This window comes from Sebastes fasciatus, chromosome 22 (genome assembly GCF_043250625.1).
Source record: "Sebastes fasciatus isolate fSebFas1 chromosome 22, fSebFas1.pri, whole genome shotgun sequence".
NCBI classification, from domain to species: Eukaryota; Metazoa; Chordata; class Actinopteri; order Perciformes; family Sebastidae; genus Sebastes; species Sebastes fasciatus.
In genome coordinates this window covers 8,470,106-8,475,847 of record NC_133816.1, presented here as the reverse complement: position 1 = coordinate 8,475,847, position 5,742 = coordinate 8,470,106, and the positions used below count along the sequence as shown (strand labels likewise).

General features: G+C 39.8%; 2 long non-coding RNA genes across 2 annotated transcripts; both read right to left on the bottom strand.

Moving 5' to 3' along the window:
- Positions 1-1,031: 1,031 nt before the first annotated feature.
- Positions 1,032-2,572, bottom strand: LOC141760569 (uncharacterized). The gene is made up of 2 exons (XR_012592398.1): positions 2,424-2,572; positions 1,032-2,321 (listed from the first exon to the last, which is right to left on the bottom strand). It is a non-coding gene; the product is annotated as an uncharacterized LOC141760569 (long non-coding RNA).
- A 1,935-nt stretch (positions 2,573-4,507) lies between these two features.
- On the bottom strand, positions 4,508-5,455 carry LOC141760179 (uncharacterized). The gene is made up of 3 exons (XR_012592289.1): positions 5,165-5,455; positions 4,978-5,042; positions 4,508-4,804 (listed from the first exon to the last, which is right to left on the bottom strand). It is a non-coding gene; the product is annotated as an uncharacterized LOC141760179 (long non-coding RNA).
- Positions 5,456-5,742: the final 287 nt, after the last annotated feature.

Genomic DNA, 5,742 nt, shown 5'->3' with positions numbered 1-5,742 from the left:
GTCTTAGAACTTTTTTTTTTTTTTTTAAAGTTATTTTTTTGCGGGCATTTTTCCATTTTTATGACAGGACAGTGGATAGAGTCTTGAAAGGGGGGAGAGAGAGAGTGGATGCGGAAAGGGCCACAGGCCGGATTCGAACCCGGGCCGCCGCGGTCAGGACCAAGCCTTAATACATGGACGCCCGCTCTACCAACTGAGCTAACCCAGGCGCCCACGTTTTAGAACTTTAACCCATTCTCAGTATGTTTTCAGTTCAGGAAAGTAAATTGTAACATTTTGGTCGCCTAAACATGTCTTGTTCAGCGTTCAGTTGTACTTATGGTGCCTTCAAATGGGGCCATGTTTATCGTGTTCACGAGAAGAGTCCATATGAACGCCCCCCTCTTGTGGTATTCACGACCTCATAAGTGGAAAGTTTCTGAAAGCTCAGAGTTCAAGACTTGTGACGTGTTTGTTTGACGTTGTCAGAAATGGCGGAGTCCAATGTTTTGGTGCATAATAAGTGAATATATTGTAATTTTATTTGTGTATTATTTTTCTTCGCAATTTTATAATGTCTGAGGTAAATGTTGATATTCCCAACTGCCTAATCTTTTTCCTCTGTCATTATGCCTTTGCATTTCCTGCATTATGTTACCTGCTTGCTAGCTTGCTAAAATGTTAGCCTCTGTTGCTCCTGGATGCCGACATTAACATTAATATTGCCGTTGTAAATCTGAGCTCAGGAGTTTCACTTGAAGGCACCAATAGCTCCACCCTCTCCTGTCACTCTGGTTCCAAAAAAACAAGATGGTAGTGGACAAAAACCAAGATGGCGACGGCCAACATTCCGCACTCGAAGCCTCAAAACCGTAGTCCACAAACCAATGGGTTTACATTTTAGTCTATGCTCAAGATCCAGGGCCATTGGGAAACTACAGTATGTGCTGCTATTTTCTTCCTGAACAAACCTGAATAACTTTTGAGAATAGATGAAAGTAGTAATAGTAGTAAAAGTAAGTTTTAGGAAATAATAAGACAGGGTTTGATCATATCTTCAGTACCTTTAATGGATGCATCTTCAATATAATGTGATACACTTTTTTGTCTGCTTTAGATGGTAAAAACGTATAACAATATAGTATAGACATTTCTTGTATTCTGATCATCGATAAGACCTAGTCTTTTTTACTCAAATTGTACAAAAATACAGGTCAGCTCACAGAATACACATACGTATGATAATATAAATACATATAAATAAGAAAAGTGACTGGATAATCATGCAGGGCATTATGTTCAATATAAATGTTATTGTTTCTAAACTATGTTATTATAGCACAATAAGTTAAAATTGTGTTTGAACATGGAGAAAGCTTTATGTGTGGTGTGTCTGATAAACAAGGTTTCAATTGTCATTACTCTCATTTTTTACGCCATTAATTACATTGATAACTTGTTTTGTTTCAGTGGTCCAGATGCTTAAAGTTGTCTCATGGATGGGCTTTCTGGGACGTCAAACAGGGAAATAAGGAAAAGTTCTAGTAAAGGTCTGTGCTATCAAGAATAGAAAAGAATAGAATAGACGTGACTTTGCAATTGACACACATTATCAATGTGTGTGGTCATCGCAACTTTGAATTTAAAGGGAACATATCATGAAAAAGTTACTTTTTCAGTGCTTGTGCTATAGACCAGATACTTTTGGCTACCTGGAGTGCCTACCCACCCACAAACTGTGAAATAAGACAACCCAGTCAGTTTTTTGTGGGCAAAAGTGATTCAAAAAGCCATTCACATTTGGCTCCCCTTCCTATGTCACATACAGGCTCATTAGCTTACAGTATACCACCCCCCATCTGAGTATCTCCACCCATGGCTTGAGAAGTACCTTTGCAAAGGTACGCCATATATTTTTCGCAAGCCAATCAGAGCAGACAGGGCTTTTTCTGGATTGGGGCTTAAAGAGACAGGTGCTAAAATGGAGTGTTTCAGACAGAGGGTGAATACAGGTATATTCAGACAGACAGTTTGAGAAAAATAATGTGTTTTTCGAACATTTAAGCATATAAATATGTTCTAGTAGAAATCTAAAATACAAGTATGAACCTGAAAATGAGCATGATATGTCCCCTTTAATATCTGGAAGTTCTTTCCGAGACATGTCATAGTTCTCTTGGATACTTAATGAGAACAAAGTTCTTTTTCATATCAGTAATATAAGTCTTATTTCACATGGACATAACTCCTGCACTATTGCTGGCTTGACAGTAGCCATGACAGCAGCACAAGGAAGGATGCCGTGATGAGACTGATCTTGTGGCTCACTCCACTTGAAACTTCTGTAAATGTTGAGAAAAGGAAACCAGACATTGCTTTAACAAATAAAAAACAAATCTGTAATATTTAAAATTTTTGATGAGGTAGTATTCAATATTGCTTACGTGTGCCATCCACAGAAATGGAGGTGGTGTCAATGTTGAAGGCTGTGATGTTCGAAGCTGCTCCAACCAAAACATCTCCGATCTGAGTGCCATTAGGAACAGATGTTGATGAAAATCCAAGGTCCACATTGTTGATGATTGAGCCATTACTGCAAGAGGAATTACCAAAAAATATTGTTTTACTCGTATGAATTTATGACCAATACTCTTAAAGGGACTATTTGTAACTTTGTACGCGCATAAATGTAGCGGGTCGTCACACATGCCCGCTCACATATGCGCGTTCGCGTGTAGCAGCTGCCTCTCCAACTCTGCCTGCCTGCCTTTGCTCAGAGAGCGCGCGCGTTCTCAGCTTGCTCCACCTCTAGACGTGAACGCGCGCTCACTCCTCACTGCAGGAGAGTTAGTTTAGCTCTGAGAATATCTAGTGAATGCACAGTGGACGTTTGTGCAGAAAAAAAATGCTGCAGCTCCTCCAGACCAACAGAGGTTTCCCATGTCTTGTGAAGTGACGGAGCTCCTTAGCTAGTAACGTTACCCTTTCGTTACCGACCGGGTGCCGGTGTCTCCTCTGCTCTCTCCGGCTGCGGGAGGAGAGAGCAGGGAGACACGCTGCAGAGCCCCGCTGCTTCAGCCTGCACTTAGGCAGGAAAAGCCAACACTAGGATCAGATCTAAATCATGTTCATGGAGAGACCTTCGTCTGGTCAGCTAACATTACTGCCAAGCAGCTGAAATATAGAGTGATATTGTGGTTTTAGCTGACTTGTGTCGCCTCACTGTTTTGAGTGATGCTCGTTCAGGTATATTGAGAGCGAGCAAGCGCGAGCCCGACGCTAACTTTCGTTGATTTCACGGCCACAGGTGTCGCTGTTAAGAAGCATTTCTGAAAGTTACAAATAGTCCCTTTAAGATTCTATCATTATAACATTATCAAATTACCTGAAAGAAATCACCGTCAATGTGCGGAATGAAGTAAATGCTTCTTGGTAGAAAGGTTCAAGCTGCAGAAATACAAGCAAATCATTTGTAGTACATTTATTTTATGTGCTTCTTCACTTGTGCATTGTCTTTTTCATTGTGGTATTTCATTTACAATAACTAATGACACTATTCCAATTTCTTCAGTGACTGCAAAATAATTTATCTGTGTCCTATTTACTGTATATGTAAGGATGAGTTACATAATTTTTTTCTTTGAAAACTCAACACCAGGAATGAAATGCCATCCTCCAGTTTCCATTCACTGAAACGAGAAACAATCTAGCGTCTATTAGACAAAATACAAAAAATACTTTGAGGGATTTTATTTATACAATCTAGCTCCACCAAACTCTGTTGGGAAATTTAATATGTGAGTATTTTAGGTGAAAATCATAAAAAAGTGTTTACAAAGAAGAATGATGAATGCACATATGAAAAGATAAGATGGCATATTGCAGAAATACTGTGAAATTATAGATATTAAGTCAAATGTTTCCAATTAATTAAAATGCATAGATTTTGTTAGGCTTCACTCTAAGATAGTGACTTACCGTCGACTTTATTATTGAGGCTCGACTTATAAACGCTGCAGATGATGGATTCTGCAAGTCACTTGTAAATGTCTCTCCAGCAGATCTGAAAATCAATCGCCTTGTTGTGACTGCCTCAGCAGTTGTCGTTACTGATGTGGTGGTTGTAGTTGTAGTTGCAGCAGTTGGATGGATGGATGGGAAAAAATAATTATGGTAGTCAAAGGACCTTCTTTTGAACAAACATACACATCACAACATAAGTCTATATATGGCAAGTCACAGTTTAAGTAGACATGCTAATGTTTGTCACAGTGGACTTCATGGTAATTGTGATTGTGTATGCTCTTTGTCGACCCAGCAATTTGTCTAAAATGGATCAGGAAAGAAATCCATAATAACTTTGATAGTAAGGTCAGTCATGGAAATGGCAGTGAAAGAGGATGATTTAAACCCCATCCTTAATTGGAGTAGAACAGGAAATTAGGATGTTTATTTTCAGATGAAATTCTGGAGTATATCAGAATTCATGCAGTAGTTTAGTAGTTTACTGTGGTTCACCAAAAATAAAAATGAATACACACGCACTCACAGACCGTGATAGATCAATTACAAATAACATTGGGTATATTTTCCTGCTCTAGCAACCACTGGAGTGAAATGTAGGGCTAGTGTTTACTTACGAATTGCTTCAATGGTGTTGGCATCAATTGTGAGGTTAAAGGTATTGTTGGGGTTAGACACAGCGTTGACTAAGGTTTCTGCAACAACATTGGCCTGTGGGATTTCTTCAGGTGAAGCCGTTTGATTGAACTCAATCCCGACCTCTGCTAGAGTATTTTCTATTCGTGTTCTGGCCACAGCTCGTCTGCATCATAAAAGCACACATCTTGATCAAATTATATTAACCATGACAACTTATGCATATGTATAATTATTAATATTATTTTGTCCTTATTAGGTTTCAAAATTATAATATTGATGTCCAGAACCCAGAAAGTAAAACAAAGTCAGTTGGACTCTCAAAATTTTAAATGTTACCTGAACTCTATGACAAAAGTGCGGATGAAAAGAAAACCAAATTGGGTCCTGTAGATGACATCATACTGTGGGAATGAAGCAAAAAAAATATATATATAAATGAAATAAAGATACAGTATTCTCCAAATGATATGAGAAAATGCAAACTCACTCAATACACAGAAAAATAATGAGAATGAGTACTCACCACTGCTACAACTTGTGCTTCAAGAGTCTTGAATTCTCTACTGTTTTTATCAGCGAGTTCTTCTACAAATGGTTGTACCAAGGTTGCTCGGAGAACCACAACTGGTGGGGGAGCTGCAGTAGTAGTAGTAGTAACAGTAGTTGTTGTTGAACCTTCAATTGTAGTTGATGCACCAATTGTTGTTGAACCTGCAGTTGTTGTAGTCGATCCACTTGTTGTTGAATCTCCAGTTGTAGTTGACCCACCAGTTGTTGTTGAACCTCCAGATGTTGTCGTTGGTCCACCAGTTGTTGTTGAACCTATAGATGTTGTTGCATCAGTTGTTGTTGAGCCTTCAGTTGTAGTTGACGCACCATTTGTTGGGATCGCAGTGGTGGGGGCCGCAGTTGTTGCGGCTGCAGTTGTGGGAGCTGCAGTTGTGGGGGCTGCAGTTGTTGGGGCTGCAGTTGTGGGAGCTGCAGTTGTGGGAGCTGCAGTTGTTGGGGCTGCAGTTGCTGGGGCTGCAGTTGTGGGGGCCGCAGTTGTTGGGGCTGCAGTGGTGGGAGCTGCAGTTATGGGAGGGGCAGTTGTGGGAGCTG